This window comes from Lissotriton vulgaris, chromosome 2_2 (genome assembly GCF_964263255.1).
Source record: "Lissotriton vulgaris chromosome 2_2, aLisVul1.2, whole genome shotgun sequence".
NCBI classification, from domain to species: Eukaryota; Metazoa; Chordata; class Amphibia; order Caudata; family Salamandridae; genus Lissotriton; species Lissotriton vulgaris.
In genome coordinates, this window is record NC_141688.1 from 240,257,853 (window position 1) to 240,274,312 (window position 16,460).

Consider the following 16,460-nt stretch of genomic DNA (forward strand, 5'->3'; position numbering starts at 1 on the left):
TCCAAATCATTACCCAGTAGACAGTCTACAGGCAAGTTTGGTGACACTGCCACTCTCTTTGGGCCAATGACACCTCCCCAGCTGAGACTTACTACTGCCATGGGATGATTTGTTTGGATGCCATCAATGTTTGTTACCTGGTATGTGGCACCTGGTAAAAGTTGCTTAGAGGGGACTATACAGTCAGCCACCATGGTGATGCTAGCCCCTGTGTCTCTAAAAGCTTCAACCTTCAAACCATTGATGATGGGTTCTTGTCTATATTTGCTCAAGGTATTTGGGCAAACAGAGAAGTTGGCAAACCCCATGCCAGTCTCATAGACAAGATTATTTGGGGATGGGGACCTGGATAGGCCAGGGTCCCCTTGGGCTCCAAAAGTAAACCCACCCAGATTCCTGGGTGTGCTCCCACTTCCTGGGGGATTACTGCTGACAGTAACAGGAGGTGTTGGAGCTGGCTTTGGAGGTATGTTTTCTTTATTGCCATTCTTGGGACAACAGCTGTCTGTTTTGTAATGCCCAACCTGTTTACAGGCATGGCAATAAGGCTTTTTCTCTGTTGAAGAAGTGTCTTGGGACCCACCCCCCTTCTTGGAGTTTTGGGGCCCTGGGGAAGTGTTTTCTTTACTTTTATCCCCACCCTTATCTTGAGGCTTGGTAGACTCCTTCTTCTGGTTATTGTCCTGATTCTTAGGCCTAATCCTGGTTCTGACCCACTTATCTGCCCTCTTTCCCAATTCTTGGGGAGAGGTCAAATCTGAGTCCACCAGGTGCTGGTGTAAGAGCTGGTTCTGACAATTACTAAGGATCTGCTCCCTCATAATCAAATTATACAATCCTGTGAAGTCATGTACTTTGCTGCCATTCAGCCAACCCTCCAGAGTCTTAGTTGCACAATCAACAAAATCAGTCCAGTCCTGAGTCTGTGTCTTCTGGGTATCTCTGAACTTTAACCTGTACTGTTCAGTGGTTAAGCCAAACCCATCTATCAGAACACTCTTCAGGACTTTGTAATTGCTGGCATCCTCATGTCTGACAGTGAGGAGCCTATCCCTCCCTTTCTCTGAAAAGGAGTACCATAAGATTGCTGCCCACTGTTCCTCAGGAACCTGCTGTACCATGCAGGCTCTCTCCAGAGCAGTCATCCATTTGTGGATGTCATCCCCTTCCTGATAGGGGGGCACAATCTTTGTCAGGTTTCTACTATCATAGGACCTGGCTTTTTCTTTAGGAACTTTGCTGCCACCAGTGGCATCTAAGCCACACAATTTTTTCTCTCTTGCTAAAGCAAGTTTAGCTTGAGCCAAGGCTACCTCTTCCCTTTCTATTTGGAGTTGGACAGCCCTCATCCTGGCCCTATGCTCTATTCTCTGGGAGGAAGTCATTCCTCTTTGAGATTCTCTTGAGGCACTAGAAAGGTGAGAGTCCCTTGACAGAGATCTCTCCCTTCTATTACCTGGGAGAATTTGGTTATGAGATCTGGAGTGGTGCTGGCCCCCTCCATTCCCATGTAGGTCCAAGTTGGCCTGGTTAAGCCTGGCAACCTGTACCTGGTTTCCCACCTGATCCTGATCTTCAGGCTCTTCTACATCAGAGCCTTCCTCTGGGTCTTCCTCTTCCTCCTCTACTCCTTCTTGAAGATCCTCATTCTCAGGGGAGTTTATCCCTTCCTCTGTTTCTAAGGGAGTCTGAATCGCCTTGTCTAGGTCATCCTTTTCTAGGAGAGCTATTAGGGAAGGAATGGTAGGGCCTCTGCCCTTTTTTAGCCCCCTGGCTGTGCACAAGGCACTCAGGTCTTTGTGGCTAAGGTTGTCATATCTGGATGTTGTCCCTATAGGATCAACTATTACAGGAGCAGAGCCTGAGGCTCTACCTGTATCAGACATGACTGCTAGTGAGGTGTAAGTGGTGCACTTACCTACACTAAGTGGTTTCCTACTGTACCTTGCTAGTGAGTTGTAGTCAGGGTGTGCTAATCCCTTTAATCTACAACTACTAAGTTCAGTAGAACTTAATATGCTAAGCTTTTGATTTATATGTACCTAGAGGTACTTGATGTGATCTTTCAATTTGATAAAGATTGCAATGGTAAAACAAACAGCAAGCTCAAATCCGCACCGCTGCACACCAATGTGAGAAGTTGGCCTGATAGGTAGTGTTTCCAATTCTGGAACCACTGGTTATCAGTCCAAGCAAACCCCAAAGATGTCAGGTTGTAAGTCAACCTTGTAGACAAGCTATCCTAGTGGTAGCATGGACTAAGCAGCCTTAAAGGCTTAACTTAAGAGGTCGTGTTAAGCGAGCTTGTTTTACCACATACAATCCTGTAATCAAATGAAAGGACACCACACAAGTATATATTATAAAAATATATGTATTTATTACTAAATTACTCCCCAGTACTCTTTATGAGGAAAGGGGCACAAGCGTTAAATCAAAAGCACTGTTACACATATAAAGTTGCACGTTTATGGATGAGGGCGGGTGGCCACTCAGACCATCTATCAAAAAAGTGGTATAAGTAACACTTTACGAACAATGGTTAGGCCTAGGGCCTAGAGATTCGCTGGGAGCAGTCAGGACAAGCAATGAAGAAGTCGGGAGTAGCCCACAGGAGACGGATGCAGCACGGAAAGTGCAGCGCGCACCAATGCACTGTCAATGGTGCGTAAAAGTCAATTAAAGTGAATAAAAAGATACTTCCGCTGAACCTAGGAACACAAAACTTTAGACACAGACCCTAGAGGTGTGTACCAGTGTAAAGACACCGGCGTTGCAAAGTTACCTCACCCACAGGCCGTGGGGGCACAGGGTCGAAGTGGCGTCGGGTTCTGTCACGCAGGTTCTGGGTGCTTGGAGCTGTTGCAGCTGCAGGCGCTGTGAAGCAGAAGTGTCCGGTGCGATCCAAGGGTGGATCGATGTAGAAAAGTACCTGAAAGCAGAGGGGACAGAGTCTGGGTCACTCAGCAGTGACCAGGGTGGAACCAGGACGGAACCAGGCAATGTCGGGCGCAATCAGGCGGTTGTCGATAGGCTTCTCTCCGCTGTCACGTGGGCTCTGGGGCATCTGCGACGTCCAGGAGCAGGTCACGATCTGTCCCACGTAGGCTCTCGCCGTCAGCACCGTCGGCTTGAAGATTGTAGCAAACAGCACTTGGCAAAAGCAATCCACGCGGAACCGGGAGATTGCTTATCACTCGAACCAGGAGGGTCAGAGTGGGGGCTCCTTTTCACAGGAGCTGGTGCAGATCTGGAGCAACCAGAAAAGCAAGTCGTATTTCGAAGTTCGTCGGCACAGGGGCCACAAGCCAGCTGGCAAGTGACCGGGCCAACGCGTCGAGCGCACACAAGCAGAAGGGCCCCACGCAGCACTCGTCGAGTGTGGAGGGGTGAGCTTTGGTGCAAGTGGAGCTCGGGGCTGGGGCTTCTCAAACCCCGGTGTACAGCTTCGAGGGTCACTCGTGGGCCGCACGGTCAGCGTCTCGTGGCCTTTTCAAGATGGCGTGCCCCACGCTTCCGGTCGCCTCCACGGGTCTCAGCTCTGCAGGGACTGTGGATCGGGCAGGTAGAAGGCAGGCAAGCTTGATCTCGTCGATCTCTGTCGCTCGAGTTCCGGCGGGAACTGCAACAAAGCAAGGGTCGAGGGCTGGATGGTGCCTGTTTGCACAGGGTGGTCACTCCTTGACCACAAGGGAGATTCTTCAGTCTTCTCACGTCGTGTAGAAAGTCGAAGGGTCCAGATTTCGTTTCTTATGTTTCTTCAGGATGATCTGAGGTCCGTTGGGACTGCTCCCCCTCTTATTCGAATCTAGGGGGTTGGACATCCTGCTAGGTCCCCTCCTATGGGTGGGACCCAGGAAGGGGGTGGTTACACCCCTCTCCTTTGATCCTGGCCGCGCTGGGACAGGGGCTGGGAGGCCCCAGAACCGGTTTGGCCGGATCCTGCAAGGGGCAGCCTTGTGCTCCCCAGGCAGTGTCTGGTTTCATTGAAACCTCCCTACTCCAATCCACTATCTCCTGTCTGGGGTGGTTTGACACCGCCCTGTGACAGGAAACTCTTTGTCCAGGCCTCCTCTGCCGGGTTTCGGTCAGCAGCAGGAGGTCAGACCCGTGTCTGTGGCAGGGGCATCCATTTTGTGGATCTGAGGCTCATTTTAAATCAACCGCGTTTCAGTAAAGTAACATGTCTTCTCCCTCTAGAAGGGTGGAATGCTATCCCCGTCGCCAGAACTGGCGAGGGGATAGTATTCCAATTCGTATGACACCTTACACGACATGTTTTGATAAAGCCAAACCAAAGTTGCTATATAACCGCGAGGATTATAATGCGCTTAAGAGTATATGGTATGGCATTATCCCGGATCAGCTTAGGGAGTTGTTCCCGACAGCTGCAGACAGGCTCAGCTCACGCCAGAGCACCATCTCACATAAAACCACGCACTCTGCCTCCAGGATTGATGAGGCCTTCCATAGGAGTGGCTTACAGGCTATATATGTGTCCAGATATAGGTTTAGATATAGGTATACTATATCTAAGCAAGGGGTGATTACACCCACTTGCCCCAGCTGAGTGATCAGCCAGTTGTGTCAATTTAGATAGCCAGCCAGGGGTGGCAAAAGATATGCTGCAGCCCCTGGTAGGCCTTGGATGCACCTATGCCCTGGGCACCTATAGTGCTCTGTACAGGGGCTGATAAGGTGACCCAAGCCAATCTAGTTATGCACCTAGGGTACATGGAATCCATTTTACAGAGAGAGCAGATAGCCTGGGGCCCTGATTAGCAGGGAACCAGGCCAACTAAGTCGAAAACCAGCTAAACACAGGGCAAAAAATCTGGGGTAACCATAGTCAGGTAGCCACCTTCCTACAGGTATGTACCTATAGCACATGTATTATAAATTTAGAGAGAGAACAGCAGGCTGGGGGTCTGATTAGCAGGCCCACAGCCTCAGTAAGTCGAAAACCAGTGAAGCAAAAAGCAAAAATTGGGGTGACCATAGGATAGCAGACCCTACTCTCCTACACAACCCCCCCCCAAACGCAGGGACATTAAACTTAACCTTGACCAGATAAGTCTTCATGTTCTAAGTGGAAGTACCTGGAGAGACCATCTGCATTACCATGGTCAGTCCCTGGGCGGTGCTCCACTGTAAAGTCCATCCCCTGTAGGGAAATGGACCACCTGAGCAGTTTGGGATTTTCTCCCTTCATCTGATTTAGCCACAAGAGGGGCTTATGGTCTGTCTGAATTAGGAAGTGAGTACCAAACAAGTATGGCCTCAACTTCTTCAGGGCCCAAACCACAGCAAAGGCCTCCCTCTCAATAGCTGACCAACGTTTCTCCCTGGGGGTCAGCCTTCTGCTAATAAAAGCAATGGGCTGGTCTTGACCATCTTGATTAAGTTGTGAAAGCACAGCTCCCACCCCCAACTCAGAAGCATCTGTCTGTACAATGAACTGTTTGGAGTAGTCAGGACTCTTCAGGATAGGTGCAGAGCACATGGCCTTCTTCAGGTCATCAAATGCCTTTTGACAGCTAACTGTCCACTGAACCTTTTTGGGCATCTTCTTGGATGTCAAGTCATTCAATGGTGTCACAATGGACCCATAGTTCTTTACAAATTTTCTGTAATACCCAGTCAGGCCCAAGAAGGCTCTGACTTGTGTCTGGGTAGTTGGAGGAGCCCAGTCCTGTATGGTCTGGATCTTGCTCTCCAGTGGTTGAACTTGACCCCCACCTACTAGGTGGCCCAAGTACACAACCTTGCTCTGCCCTATCTGGCACTTAGTAGCCTTGATAGTCAGGCCTGCCTTTTGCAGGGCCTCCAGAACCTTCTTCGGGTGGATCAGGTGATCCTCCCAGGTGGAGCTAAAGACAGCAATATTGTAGGAGAGTAGGGTCTGCAATCCTATGATCACCCAGATTTTTTGCTTTTGTTTCACTGGTTTACGACTTTCTCTGGCTGTGGGCCTGCCAATCAGACCCAAAGCCTGGCTGTTCTCTTTCTAAATTACGACATGTACCCTAGGTGCATTTACCAATTGGTACTGGGCCACCTTATCAGACCCTGTAACTCAGGGCATAGGTGTACCCAGGGCTGCCAGGGGCTGCAGCATGTATTATGCCACCCCTGGCTGGCCACCTAAATTTGACACAACTGGCTGCATGACAGCTGGGGCAAAGTCGTGTAATCACCCTTTGCTGTAGGTGTAGTTTACCTATACCTAACCCTAAAATGGACACACCGATTCCTATCAGTCACTCCTATGGCAGGCCTTGACAATCCTGAAGGCAGAGTGCTTGGAATCGTGTGAGATGGTGCTCTGGCATGAGCTGAGCCTGTCTGCAGCTTGCGGAACCAAGTCCTAATAGCTGTTCCATGATAACGCATACCATATACTCTTAAGTGCATTATAATCCTCGCGGTTGAATGCTAACTTTGGTATTGCTTTATCAAAACATGTCGAGTAAGGTGTCATACGAATTGGAATACTAACCCCTCGCCAATTCTGGCGACGGGGTTAGCATTCCACCCTTCTAGAGGGACACAACATATATGTAACTGTGAACCCCGGTTAAAGTTAACTGAAGCCTCAGCTCCACAAAATGGATGCTGCCACCACAGACACGAGTCTGACCCCCTGCAGCTGGGAGTCCTTCCAGCGAGGGGAGCCTGGACAAAGGGTTTCCTGTCAGGGGTGGTGCTAGCACCGTCCCAGACATGGTTTTGTGTATCCTGGGTAAGCATGAGCGGATTTTGCGGATTGGCAATCCGCGAATTTGCGGATTTGCAAACTCGCAATCCGCAAAATCCGCGAATTCCCGCGAATTTGCGGATTTTTTATTTTTTTTGTGTTCGCCCGTGTTTCTGCCAGTTCGCGAGGGTTTTTACAATTTCGCAATTTGCGAACTTACCTGTCGGGTCGCAAGTTTTGCGAACTTGTTGTTTCTACGTGTCCAACCTGTTTGGGACACTCTTCTTCATCACTGCCACTCTCTGTCACCACTGCCACTCTCTGACTACTCATGCCACCCTCTGGCCCACCCATGCCACCCTCTGTTTCATCACCACACCCTCTGGTTGTCCAGTGTACATTATTTTTGGCAAAGCAAAGCACACCTTTCCTGCCTCAAGTGACCTGAATTAATTTGGGGCTGATTAATGTGTCACAGAATATTTTTTTAGCTGGCACCTGCTTCCTTAGTGCGCCCTGATTAGTGATCTTTTGCACTTGCTAAGTGCTTTCATTGTTGCAAAATTAGTTACAACACCTGCCCTGCCCCAACTGACAATAATGAAATAGGGGCTGATTAATGGATTTTAACTTCCAGCCTGGCTCCTGCTTGTCTCCCTTAGCTGTAATTCAGGACCTTTGTGGCATATGTGTAACTATTCTGAGGTTCAGAGCAGGGTCACATAATAGTTGCAACTGGCAACTGAACTCTGGAGGGGCCCCTCAGGAAGCACTACAGGAAATGGCTACTAATGATGAGCCTGAACTTTTGAACCTGGTAAGTAGTTACTTTCAGTTTTGCTAAAATCGTATTTCTGCAATTTCGCACTTATTCGCGGGGCGCGAACTCACGCGAACAGTGCGAGCAGTGCGAGCAAAATCCGCTGCTCGCGGATTTGCGGATTTTTCAGGAAATTCGCAAATCTCGCGGATTGCGGATTTCCCGAAAATCCGCAAAATCCGCGAGCGGAACGGATTTTCCGCCCATGCCTAATCCTGGGTAGGCAGGGCTTTTCAGGAAGGTGACTGCTGAGTGGCACCCCGGTGCTCACTACGCATAGGCCGGTCTGAACCAGTTCCAGGGGCACACCAGCCCCTGGCCTGGGGAAGTCCGGCATGGCAGAGGGGTGTAACCACCCCCCTCCTAGTCCCACCCATAGGCAGGACCTAGTCACCGGGTCGGCCCCCTTTTTTAGTATAAAGATGGGAGCGGGCCCCCTGTTCAAATTAGATCATCTTTGGAATCAAGACACGACTTTCTTCGAAAGGACTTCATGATTTCTTTATCAAGATTCTCCCTTGTGGCTAAGGAGTAGTCACCCTGCATCCGCAGGCACCATCCTAAAGAACACTGCGGTCTGCTGCAAGTCCTTCATCACGAATCCGACGACCCAGCTCGACGAGACCCGGCTTCCCTGGCACCTCTGACCTCTACTCACCTCTGCAGCTAAGCTGAGAACCGTGAGTGCGATGAGACCTCGAGGGACCGACGATCGCCAAGACTGCACGACATCTTTACTGCAAGCCCACCGTGTCCTCCACGGGTGAGTGCTTTGGGGTCCGAGAAGCCCCGACCCTGCGCAGCTCCAGCACCCAAGGTCAGCCTCCCTGCATCTCCACGATCTGCGTGGGGCCCTTCTGCTGTTTGCTGTGCACCGCGTTGTTTGGCTACTAGCCGGCTGGCTTGTGGCCTTCTGAACGACGCCCGACGACATCACTGCTGCTGGTCTGGTTGCTCCAGACTGGCCCTTGCTTCCTTCTTGAAGAGAGGCACCCCGGACCCTCCTGGTCCACTCCAGACGCCATTTTAGGTCCACCGCGTGGGCTTGAATTTGCCAAGGCTTTGTTGCCCAATCCTGGGTCCAGCGACGCCGACAGCTTCTATCTTTGTGGGACAGCTGGATCCTCCTTCCTGGTCGCCGACAACGCCTCCTGGTCCGTGAGATCTCCGAGCCCAGCGTCACCCACTCACCTTGTCGAGGTGGCTACCATCCGGTGCCCTCCTGGTGCCCACTGACTACTGGCTAGTAGTCTCGAACTTGGTCCCCTCTGCTTTCAGGTGTCATCTTCCATCGATCCAGGCTTGGATCCACCGAACTTTCTTCACTGGTCGCCTGCCAGCAACTTCTTTCTTCCAGGCTCCTGGTCCGTCAACGAGGATTCCCGACGTCTTTTGAGTCCTATGCAGCTGCAGCCCCGGGGATAGGTAACTTCGGCATTTCGGTGCCCCAGCATAGCCTCACTATCCAAGGGTCAGAATCTACTTTTGTTTTCTCCCTACCAGGTCGGGTTCGCCCGAGAACACTAACTTTGCAATTTCTAGCTACCATAGACTTTGTCCCGCATCTTGCGTGAGAGTGCACACACTGCACCCGAGTCCCCTGGGTCTCCTAGAAGTAATCTAACGATTCTATAGTCAAGTCCTAGCGATTCCAAAGCCTATTAGTACTGTACTTACCTGCTAGTAATTTCGCATTCCACTTTTCAAGTATATGGTTTTCCGTGCCCCTCGGGCATTTGTATATACTGTGCTAACTTAAGTATTTTCGTAAGAGTTTTTGTTTTGTGCTTAGTACCCTGTCCTCATAAAGAGTACAGGGCTGTTGTGATCTTTAATAAATAACTGTTTATTTTCATAACACTTGTGTGGTGTCCTTTCACTTGGTATTCAAGGGGTATATGTGTGGTAAACAGCTGGCTTAACACGCCCTCTCGAGTCTTTAGCCTTAGACTGCTCGTATCCACGCTACTAGGATAGCTGGTCTATAAGGTTGACTTACAACCAATCATCAATAAGGGTTGCTGGACTGATACATAGTGTTCACTAGAATAGTGACCACTGCATATCAGGCCACCTTCTCACATTGGTGAGCAGCGGTTGGGATTTGAGCTTGCTGTTGTTTTACCACACGTATCCTAAGAATATCTTGTTGAAAGATCACATAAGTACTGTTAGTACATATAACTAAGCTTAGAATACTCTGAGTTCTACTGAACCAGCTGTTGCAGCTCCTCAAGGCTTAGCACACCTTGGCTGCAACTCTTAGCATGGGATCAGTAGGTAAACACATAGTGTAGGTAGGTGCATCACTTACACCACACTAGAAACAGTATGTCGGACAAAGGAGGAAACTCTGAGTCTCCCCTTGTGTCAGTTGACCCTCCACAGGTCATCCCTTCAAGATATACTGTGCTTAGCTTCCATGAGTTACGACAAGTATGTACCTCTAGGAAGATTAAGCAAGGGGCTAACCCCACCACCTCCTTTCTGATTGGTCTCTTGGAGACTTATGATGCCAGAAAAGCTGAGAGACTTCTTAGCTCTTCTAATCCAGAAGGAGGCATGCCTCCCCTTGAGGGAACCAGAGGAGACCCTGACCTCATCCACCTCTCAACTGAGAATGAAGATGTGGAGGAGGATGAGAATGAGGATCCCTCTGGAGATGAGGCGGATAAGGGACAGGTAGAAGTCGTTAGACTAAGCAGGTCCAACTTAAGCAAACATGACAGTGGTACTGGGGGACCCCTGGGGCCACTATCAGGTCAGCTTAACATTGGGAATGGACGAGCCAGATCTCTGTCAAGAGGCTCTGGCAGATCCCTTCAAACCAATGGCTCTCACAACTCTTCTCAAAGAGGGATGACATCCCCTCAGAGGAGAGTGTATGAAGCTAAAGAAAGGGCAGCCAATCTGAGGATTGAAAGGGAAGAACTTGCCCTGGCCAAAGAGAGGCTTGCCTTTGCTAGAGAGCAACAGTTAAGTGGGGTAGTCCCCACTGGTGGCAGCATTGTACCTAGCAATAGGGAAAGGAGTTTTGACACAAAGCACCTTGGTAAGATAGTGCCCCCCTTTAAACAAGGGGATGGCATCCACAAATGGATTGGAGAGGGCCTGCACTGTGCAAGGTGTTCCCCAAAGTCAGTGATCAGCTATCTTGTGGCTCTCCTTTGAAGGTAAAGGTAGAGACAAGCTCCTCACCACAAGGGTAGAGGATGCTAACAATTACAAAATCTTGAAGAATACACTGGTTGAAGGGTTTGGCCTAACCACTGAGCAGTACAGGGTGCTGTTCAGGGATACCCAGAAAACTCAGTCTCAAGATTGGTCTGACTTTGTAGATTGTGCCACTAAGGCTTTTGAGGGCTGGTTGCTGGGCAGTAAGGTTACTGATTATAAAGGATTGTATAATTTGATGATGAGAGAACAAATTTTAAACAATTGTCAGAACCAGTTGTTGCATCAGCATCTTGTTGACTCAGATCTGACCTCTCCCCAAGAATTGGGAAAGAAGGCAGACAGATGGGTTAGAACAAGAGTTAAACAGAACCAGGGCCAGAATCAAGGTGGTCAGAAGAAAGCAGACCAGAAGGGTAAAGATTCTAAGGGGGAACAAAATGACCAGAAGTCTTCGACAGGTCCCCAACAACCCAAAGAGGGTGGGGGTCAGGCTCCCCAAAAGAAGAAAGAAGGCCAATCTAAAAGGTGGTGCCAATACTGCAAAAGTAAAACTCACTGGTTTAGTGAGTGCACCAAGAAAGGAGGAGGGCAGACTCCTGCCACTGCAGCCCGTAAGGCACCTGTGCCCCCTAGTACAGCCAGCAGTGGTAGTGCACCTCCCAAGGGTTTAGTAGGGTTAACCCTGGGTTCTGAGGGGTGTGACAACTTAGTTGGTACACTCACTCAGGCTGTCCTTGTCAGTACAGGGGATATGGACATGTCCCCTGACATAAGTCCCAATACTTTGGGCAAATACAGACAGACACCTTTCATTAATGGAAAAATGGCTCAGGCCTATAGGGACACTTGTGCCAGTGTCACAATGGTGACACCTAACTTTGTGGACCCTGGACAGATCATGCCAGGTACAGATTTCCTGGTGACCAATGCAAGCAATGTCACTACCAGTCACAGTATGGCAATTGTAGCTTTCTCCTGGGGAGGGGTAACTGGCCAAAAGAAGGTTGTAGTTAGTTCAGACCTCCCAGTGGATTGTTTGTTGGGCAATGATTTGGAGTTATCACAATGGTCAGAAGTGGAGCAGAGGACTCACATGGAAATGTTAGGCTTGCCAGCACATGTGTTTGCTGTGACCAGGTCACAGGTCAGGAAATGCCCCACTGAACAGGTGCTGGATCCTGGAACAATGGACCAGACACCTTCCAAGAAAAAGAGCAGTAGGGTTAAGGCTGTGCCTTCCCCCTTGCCCCAGGTTGAGGATCAAGTCTCAGAGGAGGCTGACCTACAGGAATTGAGGGAAACTGAGCCCAGAGAGTTTGAACTTGATCAAGTTGAATTCTTGGGTTCAGGGGGACCCTCAAGGGAAGACCTGGGGAAGGACCAGTTAAGCTGCCCTTCTCTTGAACCCCTCAGACAGCAGGCTGCTGCTGAGGCTGCTGGGAACGCCACAGGTACCCACAAGGTATACTGGGAAGATGGACTCCTGTACAATGAGTCAAGAGACCCCAAGCCTGGCATGACCAGGAGGCTGGTTGTACCCTTGTCTCAGAGAGGTTTCCTACTTACCTTGGCCCATGAGATTCCCTTAGCAGGTCACTTAGGCCAGACAAAGACTTGGGACAGGCTTGTCTCACACTTTCACTGGCCTCACATGAATGAGGATACCAAGGAGTTTTGTCGCTCCTGTGTCACTTGCCAAGCCAGTGGTAAGTCAGGTGGCACAACAAAGGCCCCCCTTATACCAATGCCTGTGGTGGGGGTGCCCTTTGAAAGAGTGGGGATTGACATTGTTGGTCCAATGGAACCCCAGACAGCATCAGGGCACAAGTTTATACTGGTGGTAGTGGATCATGCCACCACGTATCCTGAAGCTATTCCACTTAGGACCACCACAGCACCTGTGGTGGCAAGGGCCCTAGTTGGAGTGTTCTCCAGAGTGGGCTTCCCTAAGGAGGTTGTCTCTGACAGAGGTACAAACTTCATGTCAAGCTACTTAACTGCTATGTGGAAGGAGTGTGGTGTCAATTACAAATTCACTACACCCTTTCATCCACAATGCAATGGGCTTGTTGAAAGGTTCAACAGGACCCTAAAAGGGATGATTCATGGACTACCTGAAAAGCCCAGGCTTAGATGGGATGTCCTGATTCCCTGCCTTCTGTTTGCTTACAGAGAGGTCCCACAAAAGGGGGTTGGCTACAGCCCTTTTGAACTTTTGTATGGGCATCCTGTGAGAGGCCCCCTGTGTTTGGTGAAGGAAGGATGGGAGAGACCTCTCAAAAAGCCTGCAATCAGCATAGTGGACTATGTACTTGGTCTCCGCTCCAGGATGGCTGAGTATATGGAGAAGGCATCTGAAAACCTTAAGGCCAGTCAAGAACTTCAAAAAGCTTGGCATGACCAAAAGGCTGTCCTGACTGTTTACCAGCCTGGACAGAAGGTGTGGGTGTTGGAGCCAGTGGCCCCAGCAGCACTCAAAGACAAATGGTCTGGGCCCCACACAATTCTTGAGCAAAAGGGAGAGGTCACCTACCTGGTGGACCTTGGAACTCCCAGGAGTCCCCACAGGGTACTCCATGTCAACAGGCTCAAAGCATATGTCGACAGGAAGGACCTGAGCTTGCTCATGGCCATAGATGAGGGACAGGAGGAGGAGAGTGGCCCTCTCCCAGACCTGCTCACTCAGAATCCTGATGATGGGTCAGTAGATGGTGTTGTCTTTTGTGGCAGCCTCTCTGAACATCAACAGAAAGACTGTAAACAGGTTCTTCAGTCTTTCAGACATATGTTCTCTCTGACACCCAGTCAGACCACTTGGTGCACCCATGAGGTTGACACTGGTGACAGCCTGCCAGTCAAGAGTAAAATCTACAGGCAGCCTGATCATGTTAGAGACTGCATAAAAACTGAAGTGCAGAAAATGTTGGAGTTGGGAGTCATTGAACCCTGAGATAGCCCTTGGGCTAGTCCAGTAGTTCTAGTGCCAACGCCTCACACCCAGGGTGGTAAGAGAGAGATGAGGTTTTGCGTAGACTACAGGGGTCTCAATGCAGTCACTAAGACTGATGCCCACCCAATACCAAGGGCAGATGAGCTGATAGATAGATTGGCTTCTGCCAACTACTTAAGCACATTTGACTTAACAGCTGGGTATTGGCAAATCAGGTTAGCTGAGGATGCCAAGCCCAAGACAGCATTTTCAACCCCTGGTGGGCATTATCAATTTGTGGTAGTGCCCTTTGGTCTGAAAAATGCACCTGCCACCTTCCAAAGGTTGGTGAATCAAGTCCTTACTGGGCTGGATGACTTCTGTGCAGCATATCTAGATGATATTGCTGTCTTTAGCTCCACCTGGGAGGATCACCTGGTCCACCTGAGGAAAGTGTTAGAGGCCCTGCAAGCAGCAGGCCTCACTATCAAGGCCACCAAGTGCCAGATAGGGCAGACACAGGTTGTATACCTGGGCCACCTTGTAGGTGGAGACCAGGTTCAGCCACTGGAGAGCAAAATACAGTCAATCAGGGACTGGGCTCCTCCAACCACCCAGACTCAGGTTCGAGCTTTCTTGGGCCTGACTGGATACTACAGAAAGTTTGTCAGGAACTATGGTTCAATTGTGACACCATTAAATGAACTGACAAGTAAGAAAATGCCAAAAAAGGTTCAGTGGACAGCAGGCTGTCAAAAAGCATTCGATGACCTAAAGCAGGCCATGTGCACAGCACCTATCCTTAAGAGTCCAGACTACTCCAAACCATTCATTGTCCAAACAGATGCTTCTGAGTTGGGTGTGGGAGCTGTTCTTTCTCAACTGAATTTTGATGGTCAAGACCAGCCCATTGCTTTTATAAGCAGAAGGCTGACCCCCAGAGAGAAGAATTGGTCAGCTATTGAGAGGGAGGCCTTTGCTGTGGTTTGGGCCCTGAAGAAGCTGAGGCCATACTTGTTTGGCACTCACTTCAAGATTCAGACCGACCATAAGCCCCTCTTGTGGCTAAATCAGATGAAGGGTGAAAACCCCAAACTGCTTAGGTGGTCCATTTCCCTACAGGGGATGGACTTTACAGTGGAACATAGACCTGGTACTGATCATGGCAATGCCGATGGGCTCTCCAGATATTTCCACTTAGAACAAGAAGACTCACCTGGTCAAGGTTAGCTTATTGTCCCAAAGTTTGGGGGGGGTCATGTAGGAGAGTAGGGTCTGCAATCCTATGATCACCCAGATTTTTTGCTTTTGTTTCACTGGTTTACGACTTTCTCTGGCTGTGGGCCTGCCAATCAGACCCACAGCCTGGCTGTTCTCTTTCTAAATTACGACATGTACCCTAGGTGCATTTACCAATTGGTACTGGGCCACCTTATCAGACCCTGTAACTCAGGGCATAGGTGTACCCAGGGCTGCCAGGGGCTGCAGCATGTATTATGCCACCCCTGGCTGGCCTCCTAAATTTGACACAACTGTCTGCATGACAGCTGGGGCAAAGTCGTGTAATCACCCTTTGCTGTAGGTGTAGTTTACCTATACCTAACCCTAAAATGGACACACCGATTCCTATCAGTCACTCCTATGGCAGGCCTTGACAATCCTGAAGGCAGAGTGCTTGGAATCGTGTGAGATGGTGCTCTGGCATGAGCTGAGCCTGTCTGCAGCTTGCGGAACCAAGTCCTAATAGCTGTTTCATGATAACGCATACCATATACTCTTAAGTGCATTATAATCCTCGCGGTTGAATGCTAACTTTGGTATTGCTTTATCAAAACATGTCGAGTAAGGTGTCATACGAATTGGAATACTAACCCTTCGCCAATTCTGGCGACAGGGTTAGCATTCCACCCTTCTAGAGGGACACGACATGTATGTAACTGTGAACCCCGGTTAAAGTTAACTGAAGCCTCAGCTCCACAAAATGGATGCTGCCACCACAGACACGAGTCTGACCCCCTGCAGCTGGGAGTCGTTCCAGCGAGGGGAGCCTGGACAAAGGGTTTCCTGTCAGGGGCGGTGCTAGCACCGTCCCAGACATGGTTTTGTGTATCCTGGGTAGGCAGGGCTTTTCAGGAAGGTGACTGCTGAGTGGCACCCCGGTGCTCACTACGCATAGGCCGGTCTGAACCAGTTCCAGGGGCACACCAGCCCCTGGCCTGGGGAAGTCCGGCATGGCAGAGGGGTGTAACCACCCCCCTCCTAGTCCCACCCATAGGCAGGACCTAGTCACCGGGTCAGCCCCCTTTTTTAGTATAAAGATGGGAGCGGGCCCCCTGTTCAAATTAGATCATCTTTGGAATCAAGACACGACTTTCTTCGAAAGGACTTCACGATTTCTTCATCAAGATTCTCCCTTGTGGCTAAGGAGTAGTCACCCTGCATCCGCAGGCACCATCCTAAAGAACACTGCGGTCTGCTGCAAGTCCTTCATCACGAATCCGACGACCCAGCTCGACGAGACCCGGCTTCCCTGGCACCTCTGACCTCTACTCACCTCTACAGCTAAGCTGAGAACCGTGAGTGCGACGAGACCTCGAGGGACCGACGATCGCCAAGACTGCACGACATCTTTACTGCAAGCCCACCGTGTCCTCCACGGGTGAGTGCTTTGGGGTCCGAGAAGCCCCGACCCTGCGCAGCTCCAGCACCCAAGGTCAGCCTCCCTGCATCTCCACGATCTGCGTGGGGCCCTTCTGCTGTTTGCTGTGCACCGCGTTGTTTGGCTACTAGCCGGCTGGCTTGTGGCCTTCTGAACGACGCCCGACGACATCACTGCT